The 13,509-nt window shown below is 47.6% G+C and overlaps 1 non-coding gene and 1 pseudogene across 1 annotated transcript; both read left to right on the top strand.

Moving 5' to 3' along the window:
* The first annotated feature begins 4,094 nt into the window (after positions 1 to 4,094).
* LOC119349298 lies at positions 4,095 to 10,640 on the top strand (annotated as a pseudogene).
* LOC119351175 lies at positions 5,170 to 5,257 on the top strand. Its single transcript, XR_005169702.1, has one exon. It is a non-coding gene; the product is annotated as a small nucleolar RNA SNOR75 (small nucleolar RNA).
* Positions 10,641 to 13,509: the final 2,869 nt, after the last annotated feature.

The following is a 13,509-nucleotide window of genomic DNA, read 5'->3' as shown; positions in this document are numbered from 1 at the left end:
CAAATGGACTCATTTCAATCTGTTCTAGCTTGCATTAGCCCAAAACACATTCATATTGCCATGTCATAGCATGCATCATATTGTTGCATATCGTCATGTGTTGATTGTGTTCGATGTATCTTTCGCGGTAGGTTCTGCCTCCGAGGATACCCACGATTATCTGACTAAAGGGCAGTATCCTACTACCACTCCATCAGGCAAGAAAAACCCCCTTGTTCATTCCGATACAATCCCACTCTCTCGCTCCTGCTCTCTTTTACTGCATTAGGACAACAACGATTCAACTGTTACTTGCTGCGGTAGCTGAACCCCTTTATCCTCTGCATGACATCTCATTGCCACAGTAAATAGATGAAACCCACTAGCATGAGTAGGAGTTGTTTGAGCCCTGTTGTGCCTACTCATTCATGCTTGTTTGTCATGCCTGCTACTGCTTATAGTTGAGTCAGGTCTGATTCATCGGGGATGAATTGGAATGTGGTGAACATGTCCTACTGTGTGTGAGCTAAGTGTGTGAACACGATTTGGTAAAGGTAGCAGTGAGAGGCCATGTAGGAGTACATGGTGGGTTGTCTCATTGAAGCCGTCCTCAGGAACTGAGTTCAGTGTTTGTGATCCATGAAACAGATACTACCACGCATTGGGCCCAAAACCAATGGACCCTCTTGGCTTCTTAACCACCCTTGTTCTCTGTCCAGGAGTTGCAACTAGTTTCTGGTGTTTGTAGGATATGTGTTGGAAGCCGTGCGTAGCGCTAACCCTAGGGGTGGGCTATGATGCGGTAGATACACCGTGGCACGGTGTACCGGGCGCCCGTTTGGTGTCTCGGAAACCCTGCTCACATCGTTCGGGGCCGTATGTGGAAACCTCGGCCGGACTCCCAGTGGATGGAACCTGAATAGGCGATAAACCTGGACTAGAGACTTGAGTGTTTAGGTAGGTCGTGGCCGACACCCTCGTTGGGCTTCCGCTTGAAGGTTGTCGAGTACATGTCGTGTAAACGGCAGTAAGTGGTGAGAGTGTGTGTGAAGAAGTACACCCCTGCAGGGTTAACATCATCTATTCGAATAGCCGTGTCCGCGATAAAGGACTTCTGGGTTGCCTGTACAGTTCATAGACAAGTGAAAGTGGATACTCTAAAATACGCAAGATAAGTGTGAGTGCTATGGATGGCGTTCTCGTAGGGAGACGGGAGCGGATCCATAGTGGTGTATTGATATGGTGAATATGTGGACTCGTGTGCGCCACCTCAAAAGAGTTACTTGCAGTCGTAGTTCAGGATAGCCACCGAGTCAAAGCTGGCTTGCTGCAGTTAAACCCCACCATCCCCTTGTTGATAATGATGCATATGTAGTTAGTTCTGATGTAAGTCTTGCTGGGTATATTTGTACTCACGTTTGCCTATTCTACGTTTTGCAGAGAGACTTCTGTCTCACTAGTAGTTCCGCGTGGACTTCGACGTTTAGTTTGTTACCTCAGCTACGATCTTGTGCCCTCGGCAGGATCTGGTAGATAGTCAGGCTTCTCAGCCTTTTTCATTTGTAGATGTCTGTACTCAGACATGTTAAGCTTCCGCTTGTGCTTTGACTTGTATGCTCTGAATGTTGGGTCGTGAGACCCATGTTTGTAATATCTCGCTCCTTGGAGCCTATTGAATAAAATACTTGAGTTATAGAGTCATGTTGTGATGCCATGTTGTATTTGCACATATCGAGCATATTGTGTGTATGTTATTGAAATGCTTGGTATGTGTGGGATCTGACTATCTAGTTGTTTATCCTTAGTAGCCTCTCTTACCGGGAAATGTCTCCTTGTGCTTCCACTGAGCCATGGTAGCTTACTACTGCTCCGGAACACTTAGGCTGGCCGGCATGTGTCCTTCTTCGTTCCTATGTGTGTCCCCTCGGGGAAATGTCACGCGATGAATACCGGAGTCCTGTTAGCCCGCTAAAGCCTGGTTCACCGGAGTCCTGCTATCCCAGTGCTACAGCCTGGATTCACTCGCTGATGACCGGCACGTTCGTTGTTGGGTCATGTATGCCTGTCCCTGTAAGTTAGTGCCACTTTGGGTTTACGACTAGCCATGTCAGCCCGGACTCCTTATCATATGGATGCTAGCGACACTATCATATACGTGTGTCAAAAGGCGCAAACGGTCCCGGATAAAGGTAAGGCGACACCCGTGGGAATACCGTGCGTGAGGCCGCAAAGTGATATGAGGTGTTACATGCTAGATCAATGTGGCATTGAGTCGGGGTCCTGACACCTAGCCCACCTAAAACCGGCACCCAGTGTACGTCATCGTTGACATCCATCTCGTAAACCTCCACCTTGCTAGTGAAGTTGATACTATATGGAGGGCAATGCAATTGTCTCTTCACCATGAGCAGTTTCCCATGTGACTCAATCAGGTATCGAATGATGGTGATGATATCCTTGGGTTCAAAAGGAACCTCATCATCTAACAAACATGTAGCGCCCTCGAGAATCATGCCATCGCTAGTTTTCTTCCGAAGTTCATCTAAGCCGCGCTCCTCAGAATCCTCGCTCACTGCCTTGGTATGATCCTCAAAAGTATTTGTGACCTCATCCTTACCGCCCTTATAATTGTTGATGGAATCAAAGTCATCGTCAACATCACACCACACACCGCGACTTGAATTTCCCAGTGAGTGCTTAGTGAGGCACTCAGTGCTAGTAACGGTGGGTATGCCACCATCACTACAAAATTCTATACCAAGAGAAACAAGGTCCTCCGCCTCGGTGATTCCATATAATTTATCGCCAAGAAAAGCAATGTCAACGATGTCCACGAAAGGAGCACTTTGTGGCTCAGGCAACCACACACCTTTCCCTGGACGGATTAAGATGAGGGGGTGATTCCAGTTATTGGTCATGACAGCGACGATTTCCGAAGGCGTTGGTCGCATGAGCACTTTACGGACCTCGAAAAGCTCAGAAACTTGGCCAATGACAGCATCCAGCTCGGGGAGCGGCACGGTGATGCCAGTAAACGGATTGTGCAAGGAGTAGCTATGCATCTTCTTGGCATCGGTGAAGTCGAGGGCGAGCCAATCGTCAGTGGAGCCAATGCACGTTGTGTTGCCAGGCAAGGTGGGGAGCCGGGGCGGCGAGGTGCAAACAGCGTCCGAAGGTGTGTAGAACGAGCCGTCTGACATGGCAATCCAGGGTAGCTGCCGTGAAGCCGAAAGGTGCCGACGCATAGCCAGGTGCCACGAACGGCACACCGCACGGAAGCGGGCTCGATCGGCGGCAGAGACCCAATGACGGTCACGTCGCACCTTCTCGAAGTCAACGGAGAAACCAAGGACCCGTCGGACTTGCCACCACGCCGAGGAGAACAAGCCTCTCCGTGGAGAAGAGGACACGAGGCGGTCTAGTACGTCGTGCAGGAGTTCTGACCACGGCGCCGGAGTCGGCGTCGCCATAGATAGAAGCAGTTGTGGATCGGGTGGGTTTGTATCAACTGTGTAGCCAGGGCACCGCGAGTACTACCCCTACGTATATACAATGAAAAAAAATAGCGCGCTACAGCAAAATAGCGCCGAGCTTAAAATACGCTATTAGCGTGCTATATCGCGCTATAGCGTGCTATTAGCGAGACGTTGTACATCAATATATTTAGCGAGCCAATTTTCAATATACTATAGCGTGCTATTAGCGACGCTATAGCGCGCTATATTTTTCAGTGCGTATATAAGGATATACTCCCTCCGTTCCTAAATATTTGTCTTTCTACAGATTTCAACAAGTGACTACATACGGAGCAAATGAGTGAATCTACACTCTAAAATATGTCTATATACATCAGTATGTGGTAGTCCATTTGAAATCTCTAAAAAGATAAATATTTAGAAACGGACGGAGTAGGTTGGTTCCGAATTTGACGGGAGTCACCCAGCAAAAAAAGAATTTGCGGGAGTACTGTTGCGAACACGAACGAACATTCCTGAGTTTGAGTCGAACTCCAAATAGCGTGCTGGCTGGCGCGACCCGTGCCGGAAGCCCGGAACCGAGTACTGTTGCACGGACCCGCAAGCCCAATCAAACAGGAGAACCGAGTACTGGTGGCGGCGGCGGCGATGGGCAAGGCGAAGGGAAAGCAGTACTACCACCTCGCCAAGGAGCAGGGGTGCCGGAGCCGCGCGCACTCCCTCACTGAGGACATCACCACCACCAGGTGCCGCTCCGCCGTGCGGAGGCTCATCGACACCAAGGGGATCACCGCCTTCGACGTCGTCCTCCACGACGGCTCGCCCAATGTCGTCATCGACAACCGCGCAGTCCGCACTCGTCATCGACGCCGTTCGCCTGGCCACCATGTTCCTCGCCCCCAATGGCATGTTCGTCACCAAGGTCTTCAGGTCTCAGGATTACAACGTCATCATGTTCTGCCTGAAGCAGCTATTTGATAAGGTCGAGATGACTAAACCTAGAGCGAGCAGGGGCACATCCGCTGAAATTTACATCATCTGTGTATCAAGAGCCATGAGCTCACCACAGATGAGGTGTTGGATAAAAATAGCTTCAAGCATATCTTGAAGTGGCGCGCACGCATAAGGAAAGCCTTGCCGTCATCTTCGCAAGTTACCCCAAAGGCTGATGGTGCTGCGACGGACACCAAGGTCAAAGATGATCTTCAACTTTTACAGGAAATGGAAGAAATGGATTCTGATGAAGAACACGGACTGGAGGAGATGCTTGATGAAGCTTATGAGCGGCATGTAACAAAAAAGGGTGAAGAAGTAAAACAAGAACACAAACGTGCCAAGCGAATCGATCTGATGCTGATGCAGGTTTGTTAGAGGGAGGTCAAGATGATGGTGGCAACGTTGACATCGATCAAGTTTCTGACAAAGATAATGATCAAGAGACCCCCCCTTTTATTATGTCTAGATACAGAGAAGCCAGCGGAAGAGCAAGATGTTAAAGCAGTGGTTCAGTCAGGATATGTTCACAGAAGCAGGAAGAAGGGGAAGGGTGGCAAAGGAGGCGCCAAAGGGGAGAAAGGGGTGAAAGGTTCCGCCGGCCACAAGAAATGAGTCATGTGAGGGAAAGCTGAGAAGTTCAGCAACAGAGTTAGTTTAGCAAAGCATTGAGTAACTAGGCATTATGTGAGATCAGAGCATTTATGTGCTTTCTCGTACTTCTCTGTAATGTGGAAAACAAATGACAAGTCCGATCCAATCTATTTTATTAAACCATGTGGACAATGAAGGCATTTGTCTGAAAAGAACATTTGCTCCATCAGTTCCTTTCCTAAAAAATTTCCACTGCTTTTCATATAATTGTGTCACAGGCATAATAAGGAAACAATTGGTGTCCGATCTATTTGACGAAAAATTGCTCCTACTCATTTGTTATATTCCCTCATGATGTTATCAAATTTGGCATTAGTTTGAAATATGATGAACAGATGAAGAGCAATTGGTCCGTGTTTCTGATAATCAAGTAATGATTTCCAATGAAACACTCAACACTTCTTGATTCTAAAATCACATGATTGAGTTACTGTCCATTCTATTTATTGCAATCAGGCTTTGCTGTTATATTCTCTATGTGCATACTATGTTTGTGTGTACTGATGAACTATATGTTTACTTAATATGGTGTATTTGCACTTGATTTATACTGCTTTAGGTTCCTAGTTACATGTATGAGATGGGCATTAGTTCTGAAAGTAGCTGTACTAGTTTATATCAGGCAGATGCCCTTTCTTTTTAGATGGAATGGATCGCTCGTCATGTCTGAGAAAAAATCTAGTTTAGTTTTTATTCTGTCGTTAGGTCGACTATAGCGTGTATTCATGCATCTTTGAGTGTGCCATATAGTCAAATGACCTTGTGAAGGGTGTGCTTCATGCAACTTTAAATTGCATGATACATCTAAAACCAATGTGGTTGACCATATTGTGGAGTATCCAGTGATTTTGTTTGGTGCTTTTTGACATCTGAACTTTCTTGTGTACTTTACTAATCCCACAGGTCCGTTGTTTGCATGCATTGCCCTGAGCAGATAACCAGGTGTCATTAATTTCTTCTTAATTTTCACCTGAACCTATGAGGCATTCTTCTTTCTTGCGAAGTGATATATCTTTTCGGTCCTTATCGCTTAATATTTGATAGGTGGATTAGTATTTAAATTATGGGGTCCTTTAACATTATTTTTATTGCAAATGTTTTATAGGTGAACGTTCCAAAGACCAAGAATACCTACTGCAAGAACAAGGAGTGCAGCAAAGAACACCCTTTACAAGATCACTGAGTACAAGAAGGGTAAGGCAGCCTGTCTGCCTATGGAAAGTTTCGTTTATGATAGAAAGTTTCATGTATCCCACAAGAAGGTATGGCTACATCATTGGGTGTGATGATCTATTGATCTGCCAACATGATATACTCCCTCCGTTTCTAAATACAAGTCCTTTTAGAGATTCCAACGCGGACTACATAGGAGCAATGAGTGAATCTTCTATACCTACCTACTAATAAAGGAAATAGGCATTCTTAGTCCGTCATTTCTATTTTATAGAAATAGAAAACCCCCTGATGTTTCTGACGTTAAACCCGCAGTACATATCAAATATTTTTAAAATATTCATATCTTCTAAACCGTAACTCCAAATTTAACATGTTATATATGAAATTTGATTAGAGAAATATATAGAATCTGAATATGTTGTTATTTTAACTGTTAACCAATTAAAAAAATTATCTGGGGTGCAATCTTAATCAACAGTGCATTATCCGTCTTTCTTTCATATCTGTACTAATCTGAATTGTGGATGAACATCTCAGTAAAATCGGGATTGAAGACAAAATTGAAAATCACTTGCTCGTTTCTTTGTACGCATTAAATCTACATGCAAGCCGTGTTTAAATAGAAGACATGTGAAATCTTGAACTTACGCCGTTGTAGGTAAAGACCATCTTTGTTTAGGCTGTAGCTAAAAATACTTATAGATCATTTTTGTAAATTAAGAGCGTGTGGTATTCTTTTCCCCCGTTGCAACGCACGGGCCCTTTTGCTAGTACACTCTAAAATATGTCTATATATATCCGTATGTAGTCCTTAGTGAAATCTCTGAAAAGACTTATACTCGTATTTAGGACGGAGGGAGTATATTGTAGTTCAGTATTTTTCAGATTGTCCTATCAGTTCATTGTCATGATGTCATGTACTATAGTGTCTGTTTAATGTAAACGTCTGGTATAAAGATTAGAGCCAAATGTGCAACGCTAATTTTTTGACATTTTCAGGCGAAAAGTAACCGCCAGGAAGATTCTGCTGAGGCTGCAGTGCCAGAGTTGCAAGCACTGTTCCCAGCGTAGCATCAAAGATCTGTACCTTTTCTCTTGAACTACTTCCTTCGTCCCATAATATAAGAGCATTTTTGACACTAGTGTAATGTAAAAAACGTTCTTATATTATGGGATGGAGGGAGTAGCATTTATTTTCCTTCTGTGTTGCACTCTCGGCCTTTTGTCTTGAACAATGATGCAGGCATTGAGGTCGGTGGAGGCAAGAATGGCAAGGGAACATCTCCCTTTTAAATTGCTTTCATCTGTCTGTAGCCGTTGTGGTCAAGAACTATCTTCTACTATGAGCAATTTCAGAATGCGCACCATCTTTAGTTTCTTTGTCCCCCTCTGCTCAATGAAACCATGATTTTGTCATTTTTTCTCTCACAGGCACATTCATCGTGTGTTGTGATCCCCAAGCCGGCATGTCAATGAGTCGATCTCCTTGAGCTTTGAAGACGCAGCAGGGTACTCCAGTGTGTTGTATGTTACAATCGCAAACAATGCCACTGGTGTTTCATTCTATCTAAATCTGAGGGATTAAGAGCATAAAACAAGCACACACCGTGCGCACACACTCACATGCATAGAATTATGGGATTATGGAACTTCAAAAAGGAAATCATGGGATTATGGGGAAGCCATGGCTCCAGCAGATCCCCTGCCTCCTCCACTGCCATGGATCACCTACGTAAACTAATGATATATTGTTACAAAAAATATCAAACCACTAGCTCCTCACGAAAGATCCACATATAGACCTATTGTAGCTAATGTCCCTCCAGTTTGGGCTCATAGTTTGGGATTTCAAATTGTACTTTTCACCCGTGTCAATAAAATGAAGATCCTCGCGGTCACCGTCTTCACATGTATAGATGGATTTGCAAAAGAATTTGCTGATGAAAAGCGTTTGGTTGCCCAGCCCACCTGAAACTAGCACCCAATGCGCGCCTTCATTGACACCTGTCTCATAAACCTCCACCTTGCTAGTGAGGTTGATACTATATGCAGGCCAATGTAGTTGGCGTCTCACCCATGAGCAGCTTCCCACATGACTCGACCAAGTGCCACATGACGGTGATGAGATCCTTAGGTTCGTATGGCACATCATCATCCTCCCAACATACTACACCTTCAAGAATCATGTCATCGCCGGTTTTCTTCCGAAGTTCTTCTAAGGCGGCCTCCCCAGAATTTTGCTCGCGCGGCGCCTTAGTGTGGCCCTCATAATTATTCGCGGCCTCGTCCTTACCACCCTCATCATTGTTGTTGTCGTCAACATCACGCCAGACATCAAAATCGTAATTGCCAGATGGGTGCTTGATGAGGCGCTCGATACTAGTAACGGTGGATAATGCCATCGCTATCAAAATTTATATCGAGAGAGACTAGATCCTCGGCCCGAGTGATTCCATATAGTTTGTCTCCAAAAAAAGCAATGTCGACGATGTTGATGAAGGGGGCGCTTTGTGGCTCAGGCAGCCACACACCCTTCCCTGGTCGGATTAAGATAAGGGGATGATTCCAATTATTGGTCATGACAGCGATGATGTCAGAAGGTGTCGACCGTAGGAGCACTTTACGGACCTTGAAAATCTCGGAAACATCGCCGATGATAGCATCCAGCTCGGGGAGTGACACGGTGGTGCCAGTGAACGGATTGTGCAAGGAGTAGCTATGCATCTTGCCGTCATCGGTGTGGTCGAGGGCGAGCCAATCATTGCAGGAGGCAATGCATGTTGTGTTGCTGGGCAAGGTGGGGAGCCGGGGAGGCGAGGTGCCAACAGGATCCGAAGGTGTGAAGAACGAGCCATCTGACATGACAATCCAGGGTACCTGTCGTGAAGCCGCAATGTGTCGGCGCATAGCTCGATGCCACGAACGACACACCATGCGGAAGCGAGCGCGGTCGAAAGAGACCCAATGCCGGTCAAGCCGCACCTTCTTGAAGCCAAAGCCAGCGATGAAATCAAGAAACCGTCGGACTCGCGGCCATTCTCTGAAGCGAGCGCGGAAACCCAGGTGCCGTCGGAGTCGTGACCACACCGAGGCGCGGCGCGGTAAGGAAACCAGTCGGTTGATGACCAGGCCTAGCACGTCCGGCGGGAGTTCTGACCACGACGCCGGAGTCGACGTCGCCATAGATAGAAGCGGATGTGGATGAGTGGATCGATCGGGTGGGTTTGCGTCGCCGGAGTGCTACCTACCCCACGTGCTGCCTACGTATATAAGGTCCGATTTTGACGGGAGTCCCGCACCCAAACGGACGCCAACACGAACGCACATTCCTGAGTTTGAGCCAAATTCCAATTAGCGTGCCGGCTCGCGCGACCCGTGCCGGAACCGAGTACTCGCAAACCCAATCAAACACCGGCGGTGGCGATGGGCAAGGCGAAGGGGAAGCAGCTACTTGATAAGGTCGAGCGAGTCGCGCGCGTCGGCTGAAATTTACATCATCTGTCTGAAGTACAAAGCCCCTGCAAAGATTCAACCAGAGCTTCTGGATATCAAGCACCTGTTCAATGTGGATCCAGAGAAGAACACGCCTAAGGATGTACTTGACACTAAGAATGCAAAGAAGAGGACTCGTGCTGGGTACGCACCTGGAGTCACGGTACAGGAGAAAGTTGTTCTCGCATCAGATTTCATATGGTCCGAGGCGCATAAACCCCGGGAATTCCTTGGTTCATTCACTAAAATTTCATTTGATAATCCTGCATCTCTGCCCATCAAGAACCATGAAGTCACCACAGATGAGGTCAAATACCTCTGCCAGGATTTACAGGTGCTGGATAAAAATAGGTTCAAGCATATCTTGAAGCGGCGCGCATGCATAAGGAAAGCCCTGCCGCCATCTTCGCAAGTTACACCAAAGGCTGATGGTGCTGCAATGGACACCAAGGTCAAAGATGATGTTCAACTTTTACAGGAAATGGAAGAAATTTATTCTGATTAAGATCACCACCTGGAGGAGATGCTTCATGAAGCTTATGAGCGGTATGTGACAAAAAAGGGTCAAGAAGTAAAACAAGAATACAAACGTGACAAGCGAATCGATCCTGATGCTGATGCAGGTTTCTTAGAGGTAGGTGAAGATGATGGTGGCAACGTTGGCATCGATCAAGGTTCTGACAAAGATCAAGGCAAGAGACCAACCCCCTTTTATCATGTCTAGATACAGAGAAGCCAGCGGAAGAGCAAGATGTTAAAGCAGTGGCTCAGTCAGGATATGTTCACAGAGGCAGAAAGAAGGGGAAGGGTAGCAAAGGAGGCGCCAAAGGGGGGGAAGGGATGAAGGGTTCCGCCGGCGAGAAGAAATGAGGCATGCGAGGGAAAGCTGAGAAGTTCAGCAGACCATTGAGTCAAGTTAGTTTAGCAAGGCATGAATGAGTAACTAGGCATTATGTGAGATCCGAGCATTTATGTGCTGAAAATAGATAACAAGTTCGATGTAGTCTACTAAACCATATGGACAATCAAGGCATTTGTCTAAGAGTACATTTGCTTCGTCAGTTCCTTTCCTCATTTTTTCCACTGCTTTTCGTATAATTGTGTCACTGGCATAATGAGTTAACAATTGGTGTCTGATCTATTTGATGACAAATTGCTCCTACTCATTCTGAATGTCAAATCGGCAACTCCGCTCGCTTGCCGTCCACCCCCGCCCCCGCGTCGTCTCCTCTGAGGCGACTCTGGGGTTGCCCTAACCGCCACCGCCGCCACCCCTCCCTCCCCCTTCCCTACCCTCCGCCGCCGCCCGAGGTGCCCTCCGGCACGCGCGCGCGACACCGATGAAGGTGGCGGCGGGGATCTGGCGGCTTCACCTGCGTGGAGGGCCTAGGCAGCCGGGGCGGCGGCCTCGGATCTGGCAAGACGGCGGCGCCTGGTCGGCAGGCGCGCCCGCGGGTGTGGGTCTTCGTCCTCGGCCGCGCGGGCGGCGAGCGACGGGGGACACAGTGCATGGTCGGTGGGCTGCTCCGGTGGCCCTCTGACCTCAGATCTGAAGGTTGCTTCTCCTCTTTCCTCTAGCCCGCTCACAACCTGTGCTAGCACAGGTGCTTCTTTTTCAGTCTGTTGGTAGATGGTTGCGGTGGTGTTTGTCGGGACCGGGAGAAATCCCTGGTTGGTGTCCCCGACCACGGCGGTGGCCAGGCCCTCGGGCGCGGCTCCCCTTCCTGAAGGCACCATCGAGATCCCCTCTTCCCACCCCTTCCCCTCCGTTCCAAGGTTAAATACTATAATCCCTTGCGGATTCGGTGACGGCGGCGCTCGGCGTCGTAACCTCCCTGGGGGCGTTGTTTGGTTAGAAGGGTGTAGGTGTGCGGTGCTAGATCCGAGGTTTGCAATTGCAGCGGGGGTCCGTGTGACAACTTGGTTTCCAGCGATGCCGGGCTTGCCATTCTCTGTTTGGTGCTTGCTGGTCGTCCCCTGTTCGTCGGTGCTCGGCTCCCTTGAGCCTAGGTGGAAGAGGAAAGGGTTCCCCTTCCCGGCAACAGGGTCGTGGCAGCTCAATCAACACCAGGGCCATATCCCTCGCATCATGTGCAAGATTTGTTTCCCTGCTGTTCGCCGCAAGCTTGCTGCTTCTTCAGCTCTGATGTGCCGTTTCCTACAGCTTACTCTTTTCTTGTTTGGACACCGGCGGTGTATGCTTAAATGTGCAGTGAGGTATGCCCGTTGCTACGACGCGGATGCGTGCAAATGTTCTGTGTCTGCTACCCCAAGATCGTGTCTTTCCTTGTTCTAGGGTGAACTCATCCCTCGCTCGACGGTGCGGCGTCCTTCGAGCCAGGATGAGGGGGTAGGGACCCTCTTCGGCGAGGGAGAAGGAAGGTGTGGTATCTTTCTGGTCCAGTGCAGGAGCTTTGGCGTGTTTGTGGCCAAGGCGGTCGGCAATGCCATTGTCGCTGATGTTTCCTTGGGCGCCGATGTTTCGAGCTTCAAGGGCGGTCATTTCTTCAAGCGGTTCTTCATCTCTATCTACTTTAGGTGCTTGTAGTTTGGGATTGTGTTGTAAGCTGTATCTTCAGCACCCATGTATCTTTGGGCCGCTCGTGTTTTATTTTCTTTGTAAGTGGCGTTGGGCTGACACTTGTTGGCTGTAATACCTGGCCGGTTGATGGCTTTGTTAATTCAAAGCCGGACTCATCCTCGAGCCTTCGTTCTAAAAAAATGTCAAATCGGCAGCATATATGTTTTTTTGGAAAGATTCATCCTACAACAGTGTTCTCCTTGTTACATAATCTACATGATATAGACAGTAGTAGCTTTGCTGTTTGTGATATTCCCTCATGATTTTATCAAATTTGGAATTAGATTGAAATATGATGAACAGATGAAGAGCAATTGGTCCGTGTTTTTGATAATCATGCACTGTTCAAAATATCTTCCGATATTCCAATAAATCGGTCGATTTATCGCTTACCATTGTCTGACTGATAAGATAAATCGGCCGATAAATCTGCCGATATGGCGATAAATCGGCCGATATGACGATAAACAAACTGATTAATCCCTTCTTATGGGTCGATCGATAAATTCCCGATAAGCGATATCCCTAGCATTGTAATCATGTATTGATTTCCAGTGAAACACTCGACACTTCTGATTCTAAAAGCACACGATTGACGTGTGTGGCCGCTGGATCGTAGTCACAACAACTCGCCCCAAGTGCCGCAACCGACCACAACGGCAGGTAGTACACCATTGAGATCAATGATGCACCATACTAGCGAGATAGTTGGATGGAATCACTAGAATCAACGGTGTTGCACTCGTCTCAAGAGAACTCGGGAACCAGTATACTGATAGGAATTGTTCTCGACGTGAGCATGTCCGGGCCTGCTAAAAATACAATGCCTAGGCATTTAAAAGAACAAACACAAATGGACGCAATAAAAGGGTAGAAGCATGGATCTATTGATGCAAACTATGTTGACAGAAGAAACAAATATGGAAATGGCTACAAATAAGTCGCCTGACTTTTATATTTGGGCCAGTGGACTGTTTCATACTGTTGGATGAAGATCCTATGGCGCCTAATCCTTCTTCTTCCTCACCTCTTCCTTGGCAGACCGTCGCACGGGCCGCTGGCCCCCACCACCCACGGTCGGCGGCGCTTCCTCGACCGCCTCGCCACCCTGCCCTCCTCTGAACCACTACCCACCGCTGGTCTTCCGCTGCCCCGGCC

This window comes from Triticum dicoccoides, chromosome 1B (genome assembly GCF_002162155.2).
Source record: "Triticum dicoccoides isolate Atlit2015 ecotype Zavitan chromosome 1B, WEW_v2.0, whole genome shotgun sequence".
Lineage (NCBI taxonomy): Eukaryota > Viridiplantae > Streptophyta > Magnoliopsida > Poales > Poaceae > Triticum > Triticum dicoccoides.
The sequence above is the reverse complement of the archived record's forward strand: the minus strand, read 5'-3'. Positions and strand labels throughout refer to the sequence as shown.